Raw genomic sequence first — 17,054 nt, 5'->3', positions numbered from 1 at the left:
TGTTACACTTTCAAGGAACATGCCTCACACTGATTTAAACATACTTGATACCTTGTCATATTATACCATCGTTATACTAAATAACCAGGGGTAAATAGTCAGACTAAATTTGGATCAATTTGTTTCATGGTCCAATTATACTTTCGCGAGGAGGCATTCTTTTATTTCATTATTATGAATACATGCAGCCAATGGATTTGTGTCTTATTTATTGTTACAACACATTTATTATTTTACGCCAAGTGCTGTGTTTTACTATGCATACCTGATACATTTCAAATGATGACAAATATGCTGTCTTGTCTAAAAGTTTAACATATTTATCGTGTTCCACAGCTGGCTTTTATACACAGGTATATCGTGGTGCAAGCAAATTGTTCTATAATACAGACACTTCGCTTTTCCATATTGGGAAACGAGCATGACCTATGTCAGCTTATGTGTTTTGATTTTGACGCTTATGTTTATCGTTTCTGATGTACAAGTAAGTAATCGACTCTCAGCAAAATTGAAAAGTAAGTCCCATACATTTATATGTTATATCAAATGTGAAGCATTGTAAGAAATGCGTTTAAATATAAATATGATGTAATGGTTATAGGTTACTTTTTCACAGATCATTATATTTAACGTAGATTTATATAAAGAATCTTTAATATATAATTGTTTTGAATTTGCATCTGGTCATGTAATTTTTCACCTAAGTAATTTGAACACGTTATGATACAAAAATTGATATGAAACTGGTGAAAGGTGCAAATAACCTATTTTGACCTACAAATAATGTGTGGATGTACAGATATATTGTTGTTTATCATCTGTTTGAATAAATTCAGATTTATTACTCCTATCTGCAGGTCGTCGTAGGATGGTTGTAAGAAGAGATGGTATTTACGGTGTAAAGAAGAAGTTCATGGCGTGCAATAGCTGTCTAACAATTAACAAAGTGTTAGCTTTATTTTAAAATTAGGTGGATTTCTTTTACGACTTAAATTCGAATAAATGAAATTGATGATTATCAATGATAAGCAAATGCCATCAATGGATGATATTTTTGTTAACAACATCATGTATCTTCAACTACGTCAAAAAGAACAAAATGTCTATATTTTAGACAAATATATACACTTATCCAAAGTTTTACGTGTATCTGTTCTCGCATTAACACTGCTGGCTCTAAAAAGTACTGAAAGTGCCATTTTTTACTGATAATTTCTGACATTTACTGATATTGTACTGTTAGTGCTGATAATTGCTGATATTTACTGATAATTTTACTGCTGTTACTGATAATTGCTGTTGGTTCTGATATTTACTGATATTTACTGATGCTTTTGCTGTGAGCTCTGATAATTACTGATATTTACTGAGATTTACTGTTAGTACTGAAAATTACTAATAATTACTGAGAATATTTTAAGGCCCAAAACATTGTCTTTTAATTATTAAATAACACATATTTCAGATTTAACACAATTTATTAAATTATATATTCTTAAGTTTTATTTATTTGATATTTAGCTTCTTTTGAACTTCGGAAACTCACAGATCACATTTTAGACAATATTAGAAAGCCGGTCAAAAATTGGTACTTAAACTTAAGGCAGACTCCACAAAACCTTTAATTTCTAAATGCGGTGGACATTTTTTTTTCAACAATGAAAAACCCCATAATTCTTAACATGATTCTTTTCAAAATAGAGAGATACCCGGTCAGGACTTTATAATGTGTTTGATGTTTTACTTCACAGAAAGATTAGCGAGGCAGTATCTGTGTATAGTAAACATACTTTCAGCAGATCAAGAGGTTTGAATGTCGCAATTCAACCTTGTAAATTGTCAGTCTGGCACCTTGTGTATGACATTACGTAATATCCGTATACAGGAATCCGTGATCTTGAGAATATTTATTCAAAGAGAAAAGTATTATTTTTATTGACAACAATATGAATAACGTATTGGAATGATTTTCATATTCATCATCTTATTTGTTCCGCATTCAATTGATTAAAAAAAGTTGGATAAATAATCTCAATCTCTCTCTCTCTCTCTCTCTCTCTCTCTCTCTCTCTCTCTCTCTCTCTCTCTCCTACCATTTGCTAGAATCAAAATAGGTAACAATCGGCGAAGATAATTTTTATTGTCCGACCTTTCACTCTTTCTCTTTTAATACATTATGTAATACATGTATATCTTCTGTTGCACGGCTAAGTAATGTTGTCATGATCTAGTTCTATTATTGTAAATCTGCCCACCTGCTCTCTCTCTCTCTCTCTCTCTCTCTCTCTCTCTCTCTCTCTCTCTCTCTCTCTCTTGCTCGCATATATTATCTAGTCCTAAAATTTGAGTTTCCGAGTCAAAATGGCATAACGGCATTAGCACGATCAAGTTCTATTTCAGCATCACAACCGCCATTTCAAACACAGATTTCGAGTGTAAACTTTTCTAAGTCTACAAAGAACACCAGCTTAATATTGTGAAAAAGTGTTTCGGCTTATCATCCTTTAATTCTCTTTCTCTCTCTCTCTCTCTCTCTCTCTCAGATAATTTATTATAACGTATTTTGAGGCGTCAATGCAGAAAGGCATAAGCATGATTATGTCCCATTACAGTATCATAACCACCGATTGCAACAGCGATTTGATTGAAAACCCCTCTCTCTCTCTCTCTCTCTCTCTCTCTCTCTCTCTCTCTCTCTCTCTCTCTCTCTCTCTCTCTCTCTCTCTCTCTCTCTCTCTCTCTCTCTTTCTCTCATTAATACTTTATTCATGCACTTGTATGCGGTTATATGACCAGCGGCTATATAATTTTGAAAATAAGACACACAATTTAACTGATTTTCCGTAATCTATGAACGCTTAGATATTTAATCTCCACGCCTAAAAGCAAGCAGAAAAAAATATTTTGTATGTCTGGGATGAAGAAAAACCTCAGAACTAACAGAGAGCACTCAGACTATTATAATACACACGACAGGGTGACCATGGCAAGGTGTGAAAATTGACCACCTGTGTATTTGTCTGGCAGTCGCTGAAAAGATTCTTTTGTATGTCTGGGATCAAGAAAACCCTCAGAACTAACAGACAGCGCTCAGATTATATACACGACAGAGTGACCGTGGCAAGGTGTGAAAATTGACCACCTGTGTATATGTCTTGCAGCCTCAGAATAAACAAATATAAATGGCCGTGAAATACAATGTGAAACAAAACTGTTTGATTTTATTTTGAAAACAAAATTAGTGATTATGGCCGGGATAAAAACATCTTAAGTTTATAATTATAAATATTTAACACGGTTCAATTAAAGAGTTGATCGCTCAAAATTTAGAATCATTAAATAGATGTTTATCAGTTACATAAAGTGGTTAAAATCTTTATATTTTTTTTTTTACTATGGATTGTTCTATATATACAATGTAACACTGTAGTATCGAGTGGATTGGCGCACGGGGATGGGATATATAGCAATTCTGCAATTTCTACATTCATTTATTTATGTGCTGAATTGTGTTAATCAGCTAAAATAAAACTTAGAACAAGAACAAACAGAAAAAATATGCATTGAAATAAATAAGCAGATTATAAGAAGAATAATCAAATCTAATTTTTGTGGTTGTAAAAAAGAAGTTACTGTTGATAAAACTTTAGTTAGATCTTACATATTTCTTTTTAAAAAATGCCCGGTATTTGTTTACCGATAATTTTAAATAAATATAATTTGCATGTTACAGTAATTAAAATTAATCTCTTAAAAATCCCCTGGCTGTAATTCTCAGTAATTATCAGCAATTTTCAGTACCAACAGTAAATCTCAGTAAATATCAGTAATTATCAGAGCTCACAGCAAAAGCATCAGTAAATATCAGTAAATATCAGAACCAACAGCAATTATCAGTAACAGCAGTAAAATTATCAGTAAATATCAGCAATTATCAGCACTAACAGTACAATATCAGTAAATATCAGAAACTATCAGTAAAAAATGGCACTTTCAGTACTTTTTAGAGCCAGTAGTGATATTTTGAGCGGGGTTTGAATGTCTTTTTGCGTTATAACGCCTTTTGAGAATGCTTTTATTACTGATAAATAACGCCCTTAAATAAAACATATCATTTATTTTTCTTTACTAATATACAAAGCCTTTTAGATAGGCGTTAAATCGCCCTATTTTGCGTTAATTTTATTTCTTTTAAAAAGGAATTACATGTATTGCCGACAGCTACCTTTTTCTTTTGAAATAGATGGATATATTTGCTTACATGAATCGTTTATACTAAATGTATGCCTCTAAAAGAAGCTAAATATCAATTCTTTAAAGATTATGTGTTGCGGTTTTGCTTGGAAGGCTATATAACCAGGCAAAAGTATCCCCTTCCCCTTGTATACACCAAAGAAATTGAGAATAGAGATACAAGAAATATCATGATTCTGTTATATGCGTAATTGTATGTATAATTTAACTTTGATTTTCCATAAAACAATTTGTTCAACTCTAATAAATTTACATTCATAAATAATGCATCCCTTGCAAAATTTCATAGCACGAAAGGTAGGTTCCGCAAAGCGAAGCCATTGTTTACCATTTAGAAGCAATAAAGAGTACAAATTAACGTTTAGTAAAAAAAAAATGACAATAACAAACTGCCCGCCATCTCAAAAATCCATAAAACGAAGTATAAATTCAAAGCAGAGCAACACGGTCCTCTAAAAGGATAGAGGTAGGATCAGGTGCCTAGGAGGAGTGAGAATCCTCTGCTGAGCGGCCACACCCGCCGTGTGATCTTGTCGTAATCAGAAAAAAATAAACGGGAAAGTCCGTAGACAATTTGGTGATTAATTATGGTCTAGCAATTAGAATGAAAGACGTCAGTCAGCATGGGACCCAGTGGAAGATTGTATTTGCTGACAAGGTCGTTATATCGACCATAGAACTTACGAAAAGATAACTTAAAACGAGACTGCTGATAGTCTTGTTTATCAGTTTGTTTGTCAGTAGCTTGTCTCGCCTTAGAAACTGTTTATACAAAGAGCATGCCATTGTGTTTCGATTTACCTAATAAACAAAAAAACAACATGCAGGTGATGAAGGTATATTGCTACATAAATAAGGCAAGTTGACTATAGAAAAATTGAAGTCATCGCGTTTATCATAAAGATTTGTTGTTACGTTACCATCAATGTCCATTTCCAGTAAAATATTCAAATATGAAACAAGTGACGCAGACTCTGTGGTATCATTTATTTCAAGTTCACTTAGATATATCAAGTCGACTTAAGTATGGAAATAACAATTGTTAATTGATAATACGTCGTCGATATACGTGAATGTTGAGTTTAAGGCCACAGCGAGTAATTGCTTTTCACGTACAAGCTTTTGAATAAATTCTGCTTCATAAGTATACAAAAATAGAATTGCTTACATATGGGCACAATTGGTACCCATGGTACCCATGGGAATTCCAGCAAATTGTTGGAAGACTTGATTTCCAAAAACTACATAGATGTTGTCTATCAGAAACTCAAGTATCGTTTCAATGTCAACTTCAGAGTGTGTGCAAAATATTTTTTTAGATTTCCAATGACAAGGTAAGCATTTTTACAACTTCCATTTTTATTGAAGAAACAACTGTCGATGATTTAAAAAAGCCTAGATTTTAAATTGCCATGGGGAATGGTTGTATAAAGCATTAAACAATCGTATGGTTTGACGCTATTGATTTTGGTAAGATTTTCTTTCCTTAAAGTTTCTTATAATTCTATAGGGTTTTTTAGTATTCACATCTGATTCACAACACTTCTGGAGAGTACTGTGCTTGAGTACTTGAAGTGTCTCCTTCCCTACTGTAAGAATTTTAGTAGTTTGGTGGAACATTTACTGGAACGTGCTTTATCTCATCATTTCTCTGTAAGGACGTTTGTGAAGCTTTGGAATCCAGTACAAATAAGGTAAATCAAATTCATTTTGTTTTTAGAGGATATTAAAGATATCTATCCATAACCGATTTATGATTTTGAAGTATTTTCTGCTTGGAAACCATGCTATGGGTGTAAGTATGATTATCATGCGTAGAATTGAAACCTGGTACTTTGAAATCGCAATTAATATAATGTGCCTTACAAACAAAGACAATGTTGTTGTCTGCCTTATTAGCAGGGACCAGTACAGTACAAACAATTTGTTGCAAGAGACGTACTTACAAGATCCGAGGATACATTAATTCTTGGTTACCAGGAAACTATTCCTCTCTCCACTTTTTTTCAACATATTTTAAGTACATAAGTTGTAAAGAACTTAAATTCAAAAGAATTAAATTACTACTTGGCAGGTGTTTTTTTTTTAAATAATAAACAGCTTCTTCTTCAAACAAGGACGTATTCGAGAATGGGGACATATTTAGTCTAAACAGGAAACTCTTAAAACCAATAAATTTCTCTGTATAATATGAGTACTGCTAAGTCAATTTAATCAATGTAAAGAAGGGTAAATAGTGTTTCTTAGTTGAAACCGGTGGGTTTTTATATATTATTTTATTTGTAAAGTTATTTGCGTCAATGTTAAACAATTTTGGCATTGCTACTAAGGTAAGCAATGTTGCCCATTGGCCTCTTGTTTAACCTTTAAGTTCAATGTTTTTGTTATGTTAAGCAAGCGAAGCGTGAAACAAGATAAATATGCAATGACGAAAGTCAAGACAGGTTCATCCAAGCATATGAATATATAGTTCGTTCACATTGATATTCACTTACTTAATGATAGACAATTCAAACAAGCAACATGAAATATTTAAGCATAGTATGTGTTTTGATTATGATGCTTATGTGCATTATTTCTGAGGGAATTAGGGGTTCTGAACTGAAACATGTATCAATATTTAAAAGTAAGTATGCACTTATATATATCATATATACAAAAGGCAACATCTGTTTGGAACTTTCATATCATTTGTTTAATAATGTGAATATTTAAAAGATTAGAACACTTTATGCGATCAGAAAATAAATATTGCGTTGAGTCTGAAGCATATGATAATTCATACAGAAAATAGTCATAAAGCGTATGAATGAATATCAATTAAGTACTGTAGAAATCGTTTACTAAAGTATTTGGAATATTGATATAAAACATATTATGTGAGAAATTCGATTTATTTAATGCGTTGCATTGCTATCGGTTCACATTAAGCATCAAGGTTATACTATGTAATGAATATTTATGTTAGTTCTATTGTAAGTGCTTATCCATACATCACCTTTTTTCAAAGACATCTCTGTGAATAACGGTGATTCTTTTTCTATAGCAAAAGATAAAATATTAAAAGTAATAACTGATTAGTTCCAGCATGATGTAACAAAAGAAATAAATTGTTAAAGGTAAATACGAGGGTCGATCAAAAAATACGAAGACAATAGGGCTGTCTATTTCATATTTTTCATCAAGGTCATAACTAACAAGTTAATTTATGCAACAATACTTATTTTGTTGAAATCAGAAGTTTTATTCCATTTGATGAAAATGTATTTTTGTTACCTGATTCAAAAATCAACATGCTTTGTCACCACGGCGCACGGTAACGTTGAAATCAAAACGTCAAGATAATAAAAATATAAAATCTTTATGTCATTGTGGGTATTTTGTGCTTATCACCATACTATTTAAATCGGCACTATATCACTTGAAATCTAATTTGTTCACATTCGTTCAAAAATCATAAGTTAGTTCCTCGAACTTTTCATATTTTTTACCACATGTCTCTTCGTTTACGGTAAGAAAATACCTGAATGTCAGATGACGTTGTTTATTTTTTGATCAAATATTTATAGATATTCATTTCTTTCTTACTGTTTCATGTTCAAAATACATTTACCACTACCCCCACACAATGTGTTAGAGTTAAACACAAAGGTGCAGATAGTTTTGATTTATTTTTTCCACCATTGAGCATTTTCATAGTTTTTATCGGCATTTCCCCCGAGTTAGATCCATAATGTTTAAATATTTTGTTGCGCCGTGACGTCCGGCGACGTCAATATTTTTAGTCAATTTTAAAAAGGACTATATGTCTTTCATTACTGATATCTGTTCAACAAATCTATATATACCGTCAGTATTTAGTACATAGGATATCATAACAATTTTTATTTTTAGGTTTCGATATCAGTTGGTTTTAAGCCCAATTTATGGAGATATTTCTTGCAACATCATATGGTATATTGTTGCCAGAACACAAAGTTTGATCATGCGCCGTGAACTCATTTTTGCAGGATTAAATTCTAAATAGTTCTTTGAAAGAAAGGAATATATGAACTATATAAAATTTCAAATTGTTTGTAACAATAGCTAAATAATGTCTACTAAATTTAGTAATAATATGACGTTAAATAACATAGCTATGGCAAAAGTCTTCGTATTTTTTTTATTGACCCTCGTATAAAATATAGAAGTGGGTGCAAAAATGCTACCTTTGCGCTGGCAAAATTATCCGGCACCGTGTATTATTCAAACGCAAGCTTAGATAAACATTCTACTTTTTTAAATTTACCAAATGATTCTCAGAATGTTTCTTCACTTAATCTTGAATAAAAATTATTAGTTAAACAAAAATTGATTAATTATGACCTGTCTATTGTTACGAAAAATAATCTTTATCAAATTAAACTAATAAAAAAAAATCGGATTAACTTAAGGTTACTTGAAAATGTAAAATAATCATGTATATTTTACCTATGATATCGTTAAACACATAAGAAATATACTGAACATTGAAAAAATCATTTACATTTTCACTTTTTGTAGAAGGCCAGCATAATGTTAACCCTGCTTTTCCATTTTTAGCTTTAGTTCCTGGAGGGAAGTATGAGAGGAGAGACGGGATATTCAGCATTCAAAAACGCCCATGTAAGAAGATGTTTCAATGTAAAATATTGCAAACAATAGTACATACATAAATGTATGTGAATATGTGGTTTCATTGATATTCGTGGGTATCAATTTTCGTGGATAAATTTAAAATCACAGTTTCAAGGATATGTAAATTCGTGGCCAATGACCTTAACAATACAAATTGTTAGAAGAAATTGCACTGCAATGAACATTTAATTTCAAATATAAACTTAACAACGAAATCCATAAAATTGGAATTCAACGATGAAACCCCAGTATTACAATGCAAAATGTACATGTAGGTTTCGAGACTTTAGGGGTTATAATATGTGTAGAATCAAACAGACAGTTCATGCAATTTGTATGATTAATGCGTTTCAGGCTGGGTCAATAAAATATAATAGGCATCATCTGTTACCTGAAAGAAATTTTGAAACCCTGCAAAAACTGTCAAAAGAATAGTAAAAATAGAAGTTATTTTCATTTGGTTCCTGGTAAAATTTTCTGGTGGTAAAGAAAAGCAAAATAAAATGTCGCAAAATTTGAATTGTATCTAAAATACAAGAGTTTTGATAGTCTGATGCTTTAAAAAGAGAAGCAATAAAGATTATATCACTCGTAATTGGAGTTGAAAGTAACGCATCTAGGTAAGCCGAAGGTTAAGAACTTTCATTTTACTCTCTGTGAAATGTAGGTTAGAAACTAAATGTTTATATGCCAGGAATTTAGAAAAGCATTGTAATCGTAGTATATCTATATAATTTTAAAATTTATTAAAGAATTTATTTTTTATTAAACGTTAAGGTGGTATGGGATATCTGTTGATATTAATGTGGATTAAAGTACATTGTCATTAACATACTCTTACCGGTTTAGAATTTTTAAATTTTACTATATATAAATAAAAAGAGCTTTTGAAAATATTTGGAGAGGTAAAAACTGTGAAAGCCTTAGTGGGATTCGATCTCATGACAGATTCGTAGTAAACCGTCTTTCTTTGGAAAGAAACTACTTATATAGTGACTACTTACGCTTGGTTTTATTGTTTATTTCGATAAACAACACGTCAAAACATGGAAGTGTTCAATACCACCTTAACTCGAAATGGTGAAATGTAGATTGAAATTTGTGATTATAACATGATTTTGGTTTTTTAATTTCATTTCTATTTGTAGCTCCTGGTATAAGAAGAAAAAGAATATTAAACAAAAACCACATCACACGCCGGTGCAACTGATGACGAGTTTGCAAACAACGAATCTATTTTTTTTCGTCAAGAATCAATGTGATTTTGAACTTCAACTTTTAATTATCTTGTATCCAATGATAACACTTTTTAAAACAAAATTGATATTTATTTATAAAGTACAATAATAAAAGCAAACGTGTGCTTTTTAAGCAAGACATTTCTTTTATTCATTAAAACGGATTTAATCAAAATGCGTGGTATATAATCATGTTTGAAGCAATTAAAGCTATTGCATGACTCAAAGCCGTGTCTGTATATAAGCGATTGGAATAACTCTTGAAAAGAATAAAAACAAATATTTCCGTTTCATGTTATATGAATTCCATAAGATTTGGTGGCGTATTTACTGTAGTAACGTTTTTCACTTTGAATTCTTCCTGCATGTTATCCAGCTTCAATAGCATTTGATTATTTTCTAGGTGGAGTAATTGAAAAAATATTCTAAGTTTGCTTACATTCCTGGATTATTAGAATTTTCACTACATAGGGATCTTAACGTAAATGCCTACAACGTTTTACAACAGAAGCACAACTGGAGTTGAAAATACGTTTTTGCATAAAATATACGATTTACATACGGTATGTGATAGTTCTACAATGTAAACTTTGGTGAACTTGAAAACAATCTTAGAAGAAAAAGTTTCAAAACAATATATATGAGTTGTCAGTTCTAAAATACATGTACATAGAGAGTGTAAATAAAATTGATGTCTTCCAATTCTTATAAGATTATATAGTTTTCCTCTATCCTTAAACAGACTTCCATAAATATAATCATTTATTCCAAAAAAACGTAAGCAACTCTTTCTATTCAAAGATGATTAAAAAAACCTAAACTTTATATAATTTTTGGCACATATAAATATAGGCAATATCAACAAAAAGATATAAAAAAAAACTTTAAAAAAAAAGAAGAACAAACAAAAAATATGAGTTCATAATTTTACGTTAATTAAGACTTGATAAAACACAATGTTTTAGAGTTCAGTTGACAATGACCCTATATTCTTGCTAAAATAAGTTACATTTGACAATTCTAATATCGAGAACATATCTAAACAGTATCTTTAAAATACATGATATGACCTACTCTGGTTGAACATATACACTATATGTATATTTTAGCGCTGATAATTTGACAAAAAGATGTCTCTCTAAGCCTTTACTTTGACGCTCTTGGGTGATTTTTTTTTTTTGCTTTTTTTACTGTTTTCTTTTGCAATTTATAGTAACATTAGCGATTTGCTTGCCAACACCCAGGACTTTGGTTTTTTTTTTTCGTGTAAACATACATGTTTGATGTACCGTACTCGATTAAAACAAGTTAGGTTTGGTTTTAGAGAACTGGATGTTCGTGGCTTATTATCTTAATATTTTAAAGATAACGTTACACTTTCATCAAAATAAAGATTAAGGAAAGGAAAATGTTAAAATTTCTACACAAATTAATATTTCATTATTTTAATGGTCCAAAATAGCAGATATAAAATTTTAAGCAGATCTGATCTCAATATTGTATATGAAAAGCTTTTTAAGCATACTTTTCCTCACGTTCATGATCACAAGTTAATAACAAGATATTGTTGTAAATTCAAGTACAATAATTGTCCCTACACTAAAACCAGAAGAGCAGTGGGTAATGCTCCCTCAACCGCAGCTGTGTTTAAATTGTTTCTTCATTGAGAAATTTTAATTGGTAGCTGATATTCATCATGGAAAGAAAACAAACAACATCACACAACTGTTTCCATATCTAAAGAATTCCTATTAATATGCTATCGATATTCAATAGTTGAAATTCCTCAGGCATTGTTAACATTCTGCAATCTTTAATTAATGTTCTATAGTATTACAGTACAATAAATGGTTATGTTTAAATTCGTCTAATTAAAATTTGATGGATATTAATTAAGTTTTACGATAATTTTCACCAACAAGGAATTTCGTTAATTGAAAGTTAACATATTTCCATTTGGTATTGATGTTGCTTGTTTATTTTTTTGCTGTAAAATTATGCAAACATTTTTTTCTGTGTATATTAACAATGTTTAGTGAAAACCTTTCACTTGGATTTTGATCAGTGCCTAGATAAAATACCGAAAACCAATACTTATCCTCATGCGACAAAATTTTTTTAGATTCTTAAAAATCTTTCAGTCTTCATTGGAATTTTATTGAATTCGGGATCAGATTTATCTGGGTAACTTAAAAAGGAAGATACATCTTTAGGGTACCTTTGAAACAGATTTTCACAATGTCAAAGATTTTTGGATTAGCAACATTTTTTATCTATTTTCTCGGAACAATCGGTAAGTATTTGAGACAAAATGATTAGTTTTTTTACTGTCTTTCTTTCTTAAAACGATTTAATAAGAATTCTATATACGTTATACTAATCTAATACTAATATTTTAAGCGTATCAAAGGTAAAATCTCAAGTTGAAAGCTCAAGTGAGCCTTTCTGGTCACTTTTTGTCCAGTGTCCATCTACCCGTCAGCCTTAATTCAATTGAACTTGTCACTAAGCTTTAATTGTGTGAAGGAATTGAAAAATTGTTAAAATAAAGGGCCACGCTTTTTTTCAAAGGAAGATAGTGAAGAATTGTTAATATGTTTTGGTTTATTTCAACATCTCATAAACCACTCGTTCAAAAAAGCTAAAATCTATGTAAGAATTTGTAACTTTTTGAGTAGATTCAAGTTTGTTCGATTCATTATCCCCGGAGGAAAGGGGCACAATTGGGGAGGGCAGTTATTTCTCACAATATATATATATATATTTTTATAAAACCGTCTCATAAACTTGTAGGAAAGAAAAGCTGTAACTTTTCTGACAGCATCCATGGGTATTGCTTTATTGTTCATTTTCAATTATTAGACTGTTTTTCCGAAACAATTCTTGGGCCAGGTTTTTATATGTTTAAAATATTTTTTTAGAAATGTGCTTAATATGTGTTAATCATATAAAATCACCCTGTTACAAAATAAGTTTAGTGTTTAACATAAGAATATATATATAATAAAATTGAAAATCTTGTTAAGCGGGATTTTTTTCCTACATTGTCCATATATTTTAAGCCCCTTTCACAATTGGCGCACGAGCAGAAGCGACCAAATATTCGTGGGACCGAAAAATATTAGATATGAATCGCCAATTGTTGCCGAAATAATCGCATAGGAAAAAAGTATTCGTACGAATTTTGCACGATCTAATCGAGCGTTGTGCGATGTAAACGCATTGAATCTTGCGATATATCTTGCGTCTGTATGCGACTGTTGTACAATGAAAGCAACTGTTGAAAGATATTACGATAGGAACGCGCGAGAGACTAGGTGATTGGACGATTGAACGTGCGCCAATGTGATTGGACATGCGATTATGCCTTCCACGGTACGAATGATCGTGCGAGTCAGCGGGGGCATGTACACAGCCCATATTCAGTAGACATAGTTGAAAGCGAGAAAAAATGCCGCCCAAGAAGGTACAGATATGCAGCAGCATTTATTATTATACCTCAATATGATTATTCTTTTATATCTGATTGGTCTAGAAAGTCACGTGACAGGGCGATATCATAGGAATAAAAAAGAGATATGAGCATACGATGTAGACAAATGTGATTAAATCGAAAATATTTAATTGTTATGATTCTCTATATCTCAGAACCAATTTAACTACATGTATCTATGATTTATGAAAGAAAAGTGAGACAGTTGCATGGAAAGTCAAACAATCCCAACGTTAATGTAGCGACTGTTGAAAAGTAAATCATTATTATAAATCAACGTATTTTGTGTAATCACATGTTGCTTGGTATAATAAAACGTTTATTGCATTAATGTTCAGGGAATATAATGATTTATTCCCCAGAAAAAACAAATTTCTCTCGGGCGAAGCCCTTGGGAAATACAATTTTTCTTGAGGGAATAAATCTTCATACATGTATTTCCCTTACCATCATGCAATAAATGTATATTGTAAATTTTGTTCTGAAACAGAGATACTTATACAGGGTATATATACTAATAGCAAAGCATGGCACATTGAGGCTGATAGGTCGTGCAATGATAGTAAAACGTTGAAAGATTACATGGGATACGTTGAGCAACAGTCTCACGGTCGCAAAACAGACGCATAAACACCATCGATTTATCTTACGATCGGTATAAATCGTGCATCACTCTTGCGAGTACACAAAACGTTGTAAAACGTTCGTATTAATGTTCGTGCGTTGCACTGCGATGATTTGGATCGCGTTGGGTCGCGTCTGAATAGTGTGCATGTCCACTTTTCAGAGGAGACTTGATGCGACCAGTAAAACGTATGCAACGAATGCGAGAGCTCTTGCAACGTAAGCGAGGGCTCGTGCAACATATGTGATAGCTCGTGCGAAGCTCAAAAATGTCGATCGCAAAGTGGTGTAAAGTGGTCGTGCGCCAATTGTGAAAGGGGCTATATATATAATTCCATAAAGCTGATTTTATTATTGCTATTGTTGCACAGGTGAAAGATGCGGCCAAAAGTCCCCGTTTTTAAAATGCCTTCATTAAAACTTTCTTCCTCCTTCTAGATTTATGTTTATGTCTGACTTTCATTTAAATCGGTTGTTTGGTTTTATTCTACAGTCGGTTTCCTTGGCTTTGAACAATCGATTTGGTTTCATAAAGCCTTCATAAATGGCTCCCAGTTGTCATCATTGCAAAATCATCTTCACTTGGAGACAGCAAGCTTATCAGAGAACCAGTGTGCTTATAGATGCTTAGAGAATCAAGTCTGCATTTCATTTATCGACCATGAATCGTCAGGAACTTGTCAGCTGTTCGGTTTGGGTGTGGACATCCGCTCTAAAACATCATCTGGGACAATAACAGCTTATACAAAGCAGGGTTACTATATATTATTTACATTAACTCTTAGTTTGCGAAAAGAAGTTGATCAGTATTGTTGTCCATATATATATATATATATATATATATATATATATATATATATATATATATATATATATATATATATATACAATTGGTAATCATTGCCGATAAAGTTAATACATTCGTTATTATGTATATACATATACATTCTTTCGTCTTTTTGGCATTTTATTTATTTATTTTATTTATGTTCAGTCTTAAAATCGTCTAAGCAATAAAATAAGCAAATCAAAATTTGTGTTTTTGCTTTTAAATTGCTGTTAAGAGAAAACAGAATATGATTCCATTATATATTAGACATAAGTTTAATGAAAACTTTTATTTTGTCTTTATTGATTTACTTAGTTACATGCGAAGATTTTGGCTATGTCAGTTTAAACTCTACCAAAAAATGTCTGAAACATCATCACGTACCTCTCTCTTGGATGGATGCCAACAACACTTGTGTTTCGGAGGGTGGGAACCTCTTCAGTATCACTTCACTGGATATGAGGGAGGAAGTTTTTAATTTGACTTTTGATAAAGGTACAGTGATAATTTAGAATATTGATACTTGTTATGTATAGGAAATGCATAAAATCTTTAATCTATGTTACTTGTCAAGATATTTCAATAATCAACTTTTATTTGAACGGTTAAAACATGTGAATATCTTGAATTCTTAGTTTACGAAGTTTTTTCTTAACACAGGGGGTGGGTATATTTTAGTTACAAACTACTTATCTTACCTTTATTCCAGCTGAGAATGACATTATTATTTTTTTTAATTCAAGTTAGTATAAAAAAAAAGCCATGAACATAACAATTTTTTCTGTTAAATAACAGAAAACTTGAATTGAAACGGCCTTATTTTCAAGCAAAAGTCAATTAAAAAATGAATAAAGCTGCGAATACATATCACTAAATTGAGCGAATTTCTTATCAAATTCTTAAATGAGCACTTTCTAGTTTTACAGAGCTTTAACTTAATTTTTCACATTTTCCTTACAGATTCATCGTTCATGTTAATTCATGTCGATGGAAATGATTTATGGAGGGAGGGAAACTGGTCGTACCATGATGGATCATCTGTTCCTTTTTCACCTTTATTTTGGAGACCAACGGAACCAAATGGGGGGATGAATGAAAATTGTCTGGGTCTCTTAAATGGAACATTGTGTGATATAAATTGTTTGCTATCAACAAAGTTTGTTTGTGAAAGGTATTTTTCAATATGATGAATAATAAAGTCGAATGCAGAAGATTTGAAAAAAAAAATGATTAAAAAAAGGGTATCGATGTTGAGGCGACTTAATTTGCATATAAAATGACACATTGTTTGTCCACTTTAAAGTTCGTCATTTATTAACCAATGTCACGTAGATATGCGTATTATGTATAAAATTAAAGAAGAAAGATGAAGATTTGTAATGTCAGTGAGATTTTCAAATGTTATACAGCATGTATGTATTTGCTTAATTAATTGATTAGATTACATAGGCAATGTATTTGAATAAAGATACAAACAGTAAATTACAAGTTCAATGTACATATCTGAATAATAGACATGTTTTAAATATATCTGTTTTAATAGTCTGGTGATGTGAATAAAATTTAAATTTTAGCTCAGGTGCATAGCTGTATCTGTTCTTTTTTTATCTTTGTCTGTCTGTTTGTAGGTATGTATGGATGTACATGTATGTTAACTTGACTCATCTGCAATGAAAACATGCACCTTTCTTGACATTTTTAACTTTCTATAATAAAGTAACTTCATTTAAAAAAAATGATTAATTGATAATTAAAGCAATTTCGCATTCCACAAAAAATATTCAAATGTTTCCAGACCGTTTTTCTTCGAAATTGAAAATAACATTGAAAAATAAAGCCTTCTGCACTTCGTAACATCACTAAGTATGAGTATACTAAATACATTAGTATAATACTAAAAAGCAAAAAAAAAAAAAAGCTTTCACTTTCATATTATGCTTAATGATATAAATTGCAAATG

General features: G+C 31.2%; 2 long non-coding RNA genes across 2 annotated transcripts; both read left to right on the top strand.

Moving 5' to 3' along the window:
• The first annotated feature begins 6,725 nt into the window (after positions 1 to 6,725).
• Positions 6,726 to 10,287, top strand: LOC105337724 (uncharacterized). The gene is made up of 3 exons (XR_901694.4): positions 6,726 to 6,880; positions 8,836 to 8,898; positions 10,059 to 10,287. It is a non-coding gene; the product is annotated as an uncharacterized lncRNA (long non-coding RNA).
• Positions 10,288 to 14,758: 4,471 nt separating this feature from the next.
• On the top strand, positions 14,759 to 16,178 carry LOC105337725 (uncharacterized). Its single transcript, XR_004597201.2, has 3 exons — positions 14,759 to 15,019; positions 15,410 to 15,589; positions 16,055 to 16,178. It is a non-coding gene; the product is annotated as an uncharacterized lncRNA (long non-coding RNA).
• Positions 16,179 to 17,054: the final 876 nt, after the last annotated feature.

Source organism: Magallana gigas, chromosome 4, assembly GCF_963853765.1.
Source record: "Magallana gigas chromosome 4, xbMagGiga1.1, whole genome shotgun sequence".
In the NCBI taxonomy this organism is placed as follows: domain Eukaryota; kingdom Metazoa; phylum Mollusca; class Bivalvia; order Ostreida; family Ostreidae; genus Magallana; species Magallana gigas.
This window is presented reverse-complemented; position numbering and strand designations above follow the sequence as displayed.